We start from the raw sequence: 10,927 nt of genomic DNA on the forward strand, positions 1-10,927 counted from the left end.
TTTTATTATAAGGTATTTTTAATGTGATTATTAAAGTGGTATTTAGCATATTAGTGTTATTAATATTAATTTGTAATTAAAATATTTAAAATTCAACCAGACATTTTACATTTTTCTAATTAAACTTTTTAATGGTTTTTTAGGATCTTTCATCCTAGTAACAAGGCATTTTAATGCTTTATAAGTAATGGGTCAATTTTGAAGGGATGGTAACAAAGCATTTTAAAATGCTTCATAAGTAATCAGTCAATTTTGAAGGAATGGTAACAAAGCATTTTAAAATGCTTTATAAGTAATGGGTCAATTTTGAAGGGATATATTGGTTGTATCTGAAATTGTTTTTTAATTTTAATTGGTTATGTAGAGTATTTTTAATGTGATTATTAAAGTGGTATCTAGCATATTAGTGTTATTAATATTAATTTGTAATTAAATATTTAATATATTATCTTTTTATATGTATATTTCTATGGTTGGATAGTTAGGTGTATGTTTTTTTAGAGTGTTTAGTGATGGAGATAAAGATTAGGATTATATCAAATATGTTAAGGTTAAGGTTTAACATTCAAAGAACTTGTGGATTATAGAGGGGAGGAAGTTTAATATAACTTTGAGGGAGGTATATATGGTGTTAAATGTATATGATATGACTCCAAGGGGAAGGCATATGCTCGGTTAAATGTGCATGTAATGTGTAAACATATATCTAATAAGGTCGAATAATAATAAAGGGGCCACATGTCCAATATGTCAATAGGTATTGTTGTTGGGAAAAGTATCTATTCAGAACGCCCCTATCCCACTCTAAGGTGTGATAGTGCCTTAGCAACAAACAAGGAAAACTACTTGAGTATTCTTCTTTATAAAATGTAAATGAAGAGGAAGGATGTAACTAACCTGTGTCTTTCGCTAGTTTGTTGATCCAATCGCTCCTCTCTTCAATAGCTCCCAGCTCCCAGCTCCCTTACCGGCCCAGCTTCACCGAATTCCTGCAAGATCACACAAGAGAGAAACTACACGAAGATATAGATTTACATTCATAAAAAGCTTAGGATCAGATTAAGCTAAACATGCAAATATAACAAAACATCATTGATACACAGCATGCAGGAGAAACTCAAATAATTTTATTGATATGATAAGAAAGTCCAAGAGGAGATACAACCAAGTGAGTCCCGATCCAGCATCTACCTCCCAGCAAAGGATTCCCTTCCTCTCCTCCAACAAAGCATAAATCACCCAATGTACTAATCTCAATCTCAAACCAACAGCAATTCTCTGCAAAGTACAAAATTCCAGCCTCTGGATCCCTGGGATGAGGGATCCATATATAGATGTAAGCAGAGAGGATGAGTCAGCTTATGTTTTGACTTGTGGCTTCTCTCTGTCAGTTCTTGCTTCCACTTAGAGACTGAGAGCCTCTTACTCATCACTGGTCGAATTCAGTGAGGCAAGTGTCATTGGAGAAGATTCTGGAAGCTTCCATTGTCTCTCCACCTCGTTGAATGACTCTGCCACTTGTCATTTCCCACTCAGCGCACCTGGGTAGTGCATTCAAGTGCGTTGCAACGCACCTAGCCAGTGTATTTGGGTGCTTTGCAACGCAGGCAGCTAGTGGAGCTTCTGAATTGATCCTGATTTGACTAGTTCTGAGTAGTTTCTGGTGGAGAACTTCTGGGAGAAGCTGTCATTGGTTGACCTTGTTCCTTTAGGGGCAGGAACAACACTTTTAGGGACTTTGGATCCCTTGGATTATGGACATTTCATGCTTAGAGTTGTAAGGCACAAAAATGTCTATAACAGTTGCCCCCTAAAGTATGAGGCCGTTTATCGGGTGAAATGCTTTATTAGGAGGATCTGAAGTTCATTCAATGCTGGGAGGAGACCTGTAATAAGATACAATACAATACATTATTTTCATACTGTTTTCATGATCTAGCTGAGGCGGGCATTCCCATGCTCAGCTTTATAAATTCATTTTTATGTACATAGGACAGACAATCGTCTGATGGTAGACTAATGATCCTGCTGAAATCATCATCCCTTTGGTAGGACGATTATCTGTGCTGCAATGTTGTACATGTCAATGTCTTTATTTTTCCTGAATATATATCGCAGCCCGGATGGATGAAACTAGATCCGGGGTCTTCAATCTCGTCCGATCTTCACTCTAAGTACAAGTCGATCCATGTGAGAAATGTTTTTGAAGTCGAACATGGAAAGACATCGCTTGATTACCAGTCAATCATGTAAACTGTTAACAAGCGCGAGAGGAATCACCGATAAGGATGATGACCCTCAAGGTACTGCAGTACAATTCACGTGGTGTGAATAAAGGACTTGGCGTCGAACACCACGCAAAATCTTTCAGTCGAAGGTCATTGATGTATACCTGTCGCCGGAAGTGAGAAACTTGCCATTGAGGCATGCAAGCTTCAAAGTACTGAAGGGGGTGTTCCTAGATCAACTTCTTGGATAATGAGCTGATGTCGACAAGAAGCGATCTGTCAAAGGAGGGCCTTAATGAATCCCACATCAATGACACGGAACGGAGCAAATGATTTTGATGGAGGTGAAAACGATCTGATGATATATGGTTCAGGGTGGCGGTCATGAAAGAATGAAGTATAATGTATGGTAGTGGATGGGACACGGTTAACTTCTCTGGATGACTTCTCTTGAACATATCGGCGACACTTATATGATGGATTGGTAGCATTTGCCCCAAAGGTGGATGGTATGGCGAGACCATGGTGATGTGACCGGTGAATGAAACAACCCAACCCGACTCAGGCACGGAGTGGAAGTGTCATGTTCAAGAGCGACTTGCTACCAATAAAGGTTCTTTGAGTTTCTTCCCAATTTTTCCCCAGTCATTGCTGACCAGTACCTCTTTATTTTTGTCAAGCTTGAGGAGGATAACATATGCTTGTTCTATAATTTACCCTTCGGGCAAACCCATCGCTATGTTTTAACGAGCCTAGCGATAGTGAAACTCGTTCTCGTCTAAAGACAAGTTTGTCGCTATTAATCTTTTTAACGAGTCTAACGACAAAGATAACTCGATCCTTTTCATTTTTAGAGAGTCTGAAAAGGTATGTAAAGTTAACTCCGAAATTCCTTTTTCGTCATCTAATCCCTTAAGTCCGAAAAAGTATAAAACAATACAGAAGGGATGAATTTTCGATAGTTTTAACGAGCCGAACAAAACAAGCGCTCGATCTTTTTGTGCAATAATCCCTCAGGTCCAAAAAGATTAAAATCTAGAGGAGGGATAGCACTTCCGGTCGCTTTAACGAGCTGGAAGGCCAAAACTCGGCAATCTTTTCATATTTTACGAGTCAGATGAAAAGAGCTTAAAGAAGACTCGTCTTTTGAGGAACGAGTGATAAAAGGGTAGCAGCTGATTCCAGGTAAAGGTCGGAATTTTCCAATCACGGCAGTGTCACAAGGATGGCTAGTGAAATCACTCTTCGCAGCTGTTCCTCAAAATGGGTGAATGATCGGCCAATGGAAAAGTGGAGGTGACGGTGCAAACACGACCAAGGCTTTAACGGCTAATAATGTTACATTCATGGTGGTTATTTACCGGAGGATATTTCATTTTTTAACGAGCTTAAACACGGGTTGAAACACTTGCTCGATCTTATGTTTATTTTTTAACGAGCATGAACTATGTGCTAAAACTGCTCGATAAGATGGTCTTGTTTTGATTTTTTACCATAAATAGCTTTGCTTTTCAAAGATAGTACTGTATCTTCAATTGCTTCATCAAACTAGTTAGAAATGAACAACATTTGCTTGAAAATGAGATTAAAACGCTAATATTTTACTTTGAACTACGTAAAAAGCAATTAAAAAGTGTTTTTACCTCTCATTTTACCATTTCATTTGAACTTGGTTTGTTGGAGCTTTGGAGGTGCCTCTTCCCCCTTGATTTTCATCAGCTGATTTCGGGAGATTCTGTGGACGATTCTCGGCGCCGTCTGGACCAGGTAGGAGCTAAACCTGAGCTCTTTCATTTCATGGTTCCTTTTCTGCATTCTGTGCTTCAGTCCCTGCTTTTCTGAGCCCCTGGGGTTTGATGGGTGCGTTCTGCCATCAACGCACCCTAGGCATATCGAAACCTGCGCTGATTGTGGGTCATCATGAAGGTGACTTGACATTCAACGCACCCATAACACATGTGTAGGTGCGTTGGGCGCAGAAAGGAAAGTTGTTGCACAGTTTTTAATGGAATTTTTCCCTGTTTCTCATCAAAATTAGGATTTAATCTCCTCTCTTGTTTGTTTTTGCAGAGATATTGGAGCAAAATGACCCTTACATGGCGAGAACGAGAACATGAAGAAGAGGACATGATTTCCCTACGTGATCCTGTGACAGTGAACGCACTGCGGAACTGTGGTTTGCTGAAGTTCTTCCGCATCTCTAGCATGAGACAGCAGATCAACCTACTGCAGTATTTGCTCGACGCTTGGGATCCTATCAATCAAGTTTTTCAGATTAGGGGCAAATCTATCCCCTTGACTGCAGTAGACATTTACTTCTTGACTGGCTTGTCGAGGCGGGGTGCCCCCATTTCTTTGTCAGGTTCGGCCCGAGGGAGTGACTCTGTGAGAGATTATGTCCGCCAGTATTGCAGGGAAGGATCTCAGCCGAGTAAAGACGGCAAGATCATCATCCGAGATGTCACTGACAGGTCCCTTAGGTCTATCCTGTTTACTTTTGGTAGGATGGCCGGGAGTGCGTCTCTTCATGTAGCCAACAAATCCTATATGCAGCATGCCTTGGAATGCCTCCAACCGAAAATATTCAACTGGTGTGATGCAGTACTTCTTGTGATGAAGAGTCAGTTGACCAAGATAAAGGACGGGAGGTTGAAGAACTTTGGGTTCGGTTCTATTTTGACCGCCTTTGCCTTGGAGAAGATACCACTGATGCAGCCGCAGTACATTGCACTCGACATACCTTCTCCTACTGAACCACGTATGCAGAGATGGGTTGACCATATGTCTAGGCATGCTGGTCAGTCTCAGATTTCGTTTTCCGATACCTTCTTCAGGTGGTTTGATCGGCAGGAGATGGCTTATGCCGAGTATCCAAATGCTGGCATGGACTTCCGGGGTGATCCGGATTTAGTACTTCCGGATGGCGAGCAGTGGGGCGCTATTGGTAAAATCTTTGACCATATCACTGTTTATTGTTTTTATCTATAATGTCCTTGTGCTTTATTCTATCAAGACTTTAATCAAACTCTTGTGTGCATGCAGATGTTGGTCCTGTTCGTCTAGTAGTTCGCCTGAGAGTGCCGGCCGCTGCCCCAGCAGGAGAGGCCGCTGGGAGGGTTATCCTCCGTGACCTTGATGTGGCCGAGACTCTCACAGCTGTGCAGGAGCAGGTTGAGAGCCTTACTCTCGGTATTCCAGATGTGAGGATCGACGAGCTACCTTTGCAGTTGCAGCGACATACTACTGGTGTGCCTAGACGATGGACTCGTCTCTTACGCATGATCGCACAGGCTGTGACTTGCTATCACGAGCATCATTAGACTAGGGTGCCCCCTAGCATTTTGAGTTTTTGGGTCATGTGACCGATTTTGTCTTGGTTACAGAACATTATATGTAAACCATAAACAGCTATATATATATTTTGATTTTCGGGTTTTATCCTGGTTGAGCTATATGATCCACATGTAAAACATTGACGATGTGTTTCTTTTTACAAATGTCGCAAATGTCTATCTAACACATAGTTTGCTAATGAGTCGGTTAATGTGTTTAAGTTTCTGGAAATATGTTGGTATTGAATAAAATCAAATTGTCTTTCCAAAATCTTAACCCTTAGGAACATGCGATAAATAGCTGGGTTTCGGACGGAATATATACCATTGAGTTGTAGAATTACGAGTTGTGAGTCTAGCCTGACGATTAGTCGGCGTATACCATGGGTGATGGCATCAGAGAGAAGTTCTATCAACGCGCTATACTCAGCGATGTTATTCATTGATTGACCAATACATACATCTCTGAAACTTACTAACTCGCCGCTTGGATCAAAAATGGCCCAGGCTGCGGAGGACAGGTTCCGCGAACTACGACTCGCTCCGTCGGCATATCCAACACATGTCTCCAAAAGGTTTGACATCTGCAATAAATGTAAAAAGGTGGATTACTCTACCAAAACGAACACTTTAGCGAAAACAAAATACAACAAAAGCATATTGGTTACTATTTAAGCATAGTAACGCTTGAGGTACAACCCATTACGAGGTTGCGCCAGTGGAATTCCGTCATAATCCATTAACTCGTAGGCTCCTTTTGCTAACACTCGTTTAACAATATAGGGGCCCATCCATAAAGAATTAAATTTACCTGCTCCCAATTTATCGGATTCTTGGTCGTAAAGCAAGACCAAGTCACCTTCTGAGAAGACACGGGGTTTGACATTTTTGTCGAATTGCGCCTTGACTCGTTTCTTATGGGCTTCGTTAGCCAAAGCGGCATCACGACGGGTTTCATCCAATTGGATTAATTCCAAGAAACGGGCCTCTTCTTCTGAAGTTCCGGGGAGGAGATCGATTGCGAGTTTAAGAGACGAGATTTCGCACTGGACTGGTAAGACTGCTTCCAGGCCATATACCAGTTGGAAGGGTGTGAACCCGGTTGCATTCCTTACCGATGTTCGGTAAGCCCACAAGGCTGAGTACAGGATCAGGTGCCACCTTCTTTTGTGAACTCCGATCATCCTTTGCAACATACGCTTCAGGACCTTGTTGATCGCTTCAACTTGTCCTTTGGCTTGCGGATAATACGGAGTAGAGCTGTCGTGAGACAATCCTAGCTTGGCAGCTAATTCAAGCATCATGTGATTGCGAAAATGCGATCCATGATCTGGGATTATAGCATGTGGTACGCCGAATCTGGCGACTAGATGATTGAAAAAGAAAAGGGCAGTTGTTTCACCAGTGTTATCTAATGTAGGCATCGCCTCGGCCCATTTGGTAAAATAGTCAACTGCGACTATGATATACCCATGCCCCCCGGTTGAGGTGGGGTTACATGTCATGAAATCGATGCCCCATTTGGCGAACGGCCCAACAGCAACTATTGGCTGTAGAGGTGCGGGTGGTCTTCTGGTTTTGCTATCAAAAATTTGACAAGCATGGCAACTTCTGACTAAGGTGTGATAGTGCCTTAGCAACAAACAAGGAAAACTACTTGAGTATTCTTCTTTATAAAATGTAAATGAAGAGGAAGGATGTAACTAACCTGTGTCTTTCGCTAGTTTGTTGATCTAATCGCTCCTCTCTTCAATAGCTCCCAGCTCCCAGCTCCCTTACCGGCCCAGCTTCACCGAATTCCTGCAAGATCACACAAGAGAGAAACTACACGAAGATATAGATTTACATTCATAAAAAGCTTAGGATCAGATTAAGCTAAACATGCAAATATAACAAAACATCATTGATACACAGCATGTAGGAGAAACTCAAATAATTTTATTGATATGATAAGAAAGTCCAGGAGGAGATACAACCAAGTGAGTCCCGATCCAGCATCTACCTCCCAACAAAGGAATCCCTTCCTCTCCTCCAACAAAGCATAAATCACCCATGTACTAATCTCAATCTCAAACCAACAGCAATTCTCTGCAAAGTACAAAATTCCAGCCTCTGGATCTCTGGGATGACGGATCCATATATAGATGTAAGCAGAGAGGATGAGTCAGCTTATGTTTTGACTTGTGGCTTCTCTCTGTCAGTTCTTGCTTCCACTTGGAGACTGAGAGCCTCTTACTCATCACTGGTCGAATTCAGTGAGGCAAGTGTCATTGGAGAAGATTCTGGAAGCTTCCATTGTCTCTCAACCTCGTTGAATGACTCTGCCACTTGTCATTTCCCGCTCAGCGCACCTGGGTAGTGCATTCAAGTGCGTTGCAACGCACCTAGCCAGTGTATTTGGGTGCTTTGCAACGCAGGCAGCTAGTGGAGCTTCTAAATTGATCCTGATTTGACTAGTTCTGAGTAGTTTCTGGTGGAGAACTTCTGGGAGAAGCTGTCATTGGTTGACCTTGTTCCTTTAGGGGCAGGAACAACACTTTTAGGGACTTTGGATCCCTTGGATTATGGACATTTCATGCTTAGAGCTGTAAGGCACAAAAATGTCTATAACAGGTATATATAGAGATCATGTAGTCATTATGGAGGACATGTGATTTTAATATATGAATGTATTAGGATATGTATAGGAGTTTATCATGTTCTTTAAGGAGTTATTGTTTTTCATAATTTTTAAGGAGATATTGCGTAACTCACCTCTCTTATCCATTTTGGTGTTTTCCTCATACTCACATTGGTGTACATGGTATGCACCTCTCATTTCTTATGATATTTTTAGTATTTGGATCACAAAATTTGGAGAGCAGCCATGTTGATTTGCTTATTGGGGTGAAATGGGATAGATAAATTAGAGAAAGTTGGCATAGGGGAGTTCTTCCTTTTGTCAATCTCATAGTAGATAAGTGGGGGGAATTTTCTTTGATTAAATTCATCATATTTTTACAGCTAATTTTTGATATTTTGTGATAAAATGGGCCTTGAGAATTAAAGGGATGATCAAAGACGTATTTTGGTCCCAATTTAGTTGCCCTACACTTGACTATACCTTATCTTGGTCAACAAGTTTGAGTGTTTATACCTCTCTAAATTGGCTATTTAGGGGTGATTTCTTCCATGCACGGTTTGTATTGCACATTTGTTGTTGTAATAGTTTAAGGAGATTAGGATCAATATATCGAAAGGAGCTCTGATATGAGACCAAACGTTATGATCTAAATACTCAAAATATTATGATAAATTAGAAGTACACACCATATACACCAATATGAGCATGTAGCACAACTCTGAGATCGATAGGAGAGATAAGTTACAAAATAACTCCTTAAAGAATACGAGAAGCCCCTCCAAATACCCCAATACATGCAAATTACATATCCTGAATAATGACCCCACGATATATATATATATATATATATATATATATATATATATATATATATATATATATATATATATATATATATATATAGATATATATACGATCCAAATTGGATCATTATATTGCCTGTCATCCATCTCGATGCATTTGGAGTGGAAAAAATGGAGGAATCAGCTCACGGGAATGTTTTTACCGGTGGGACCCAGTTTGGTGAAATGGGGTATTAAACCTTCTTGGAGTGTTTTTGAGACATCAAATGATGTTTTTTTGGGCATCATGTTATTCTACACACAGATACGTTTCCAACGGCGCAAGAAGAGCATCAATCGGATTTCGTATGCAAAAGTTATGCCACTCAGAAGTTGACCTTCTTATTTTCACACCTATAGTTTGGGAGAATGCCGCATCAGCCCCCATTATGAATGGAAAAGGGGCTAGCCACATGTTTTTGATGTAAAAGACTCTAGAATAGTCTATTTTGTAACTCTAGTTAAGAGTTGATGTAGTCAAACTTAACCACTAGTAGGCTATCGGGTTGTGTTATAACCGAGCCACTAGGAGGAAGAGGCATTCCATTCTTTCGAGAGCATTTTGTTCCATAGTTGAGAAAAGATAGCCTGGAGAGATAGGAAGTAGAGCAGACAGAGAGGATTTGTACATTGTAGCATCCCATGGGCCACAACCATTACTTCTTTGTACTTGCAGCCATATTTCTAGACAGAGAAAGAGAGAAAATCGGCCTCACCTTCCAGCTGGGTTTCTCCCGAAAGGGTTTCCCAAAGAGCATATCTTGTGTCTTGTGTGTGCTTAATTTGTCATTCTCTATTTTTATTCATAATTTCCATTCGCATGCATGCACTAATTACAGTAAAATCTACAGATCTAGAAATAAAATAAAACTGTAATAGTGTATAATCTCATATTTTTAATATAGTATTATCATATCTGTTGTGACGAACTGTCCAGTGGAATATCCATGGCAGTTTGCAGATAAATATACCTAATCACATATTGCACATGCGGCCCCTTTATTATTAGGATGACCCTATTACATATACATATACACATTACATGCACAATTAACCCCATATAAGACCCCCCGTGGGATCATGTCATATACATCTAACCATGTATATGTTAGGGTTCATATCATAGTACCCTCCTTCAAAAAGTTTTATCCTCGAAGCTTTGCAATTAAGGGTGTCACATGTGATGAAACCAAATAATAGGATTCTTATATTCTTACATTCTTCTTGCCATTAATGATGATCTATCCATCCAAACTCAATTTGTTTCGGTCTTAATCCTTGATCGTTGGTTTTTGCTTAATTTTCTTTTTTTTTTCATTCCATGTAATGTTGTTATGCCTTTTCCAAATTGTAGTAATTATTGGCCTTAATAATATCCTATGAATAAAAAATTTGTGATGCCCTATTCCATGAACGTTGATGAGTATTCAAACTTCTTCCTTGATAATGTTGATATTGATCTTCTTGTCTTCCATGAAATATTTCCTACTAATGAGGATGTTGATATGGTTTCACATTTGATCACATTCATTCACTTTGCAAACCCATTCACATGTCATCTTTTCAAAGATAATGGCATCCTTTATCTTCTCTACTTGGTCTTTGATTACTCTAGCCTTGGAGATAATACCATCATATTTGGCATGCACATCCCCCAAATGGAGTTCAACTTCTTCGAATACCTTATAGTGATGTTCTTGAATATGTAGAAATTCCTTGTAGATTCAAACTGCTAATTGTAGTTTACTAAAACAATAGACTTGAATCTACTCTACTCATTAGCAGAAACAATTAAATGGTCGTGAAATCACAAAGCATACAAGAGAAAGAATTCAATCAACACATTACACAATGATTTCATGGGGAAATCCACAACTAAAAACCCCTGCTATTTGTATATTG

Source organism: Pinus tabuliformis, chromosome 7, assembly GCF_031772625.1.
Source record: "Pinus tabuliformis cultivar Carrire ecotype Pingquan chromosome 7, CPIR1, whole genome shotgun sequence".
Classification (NCBI taxonomy): Eukaryota; Viridiplantae; Streptophyta; class Pinopsida; order Pinales; family Pinaceae; genus Pinus; species Pinus tabuliformis.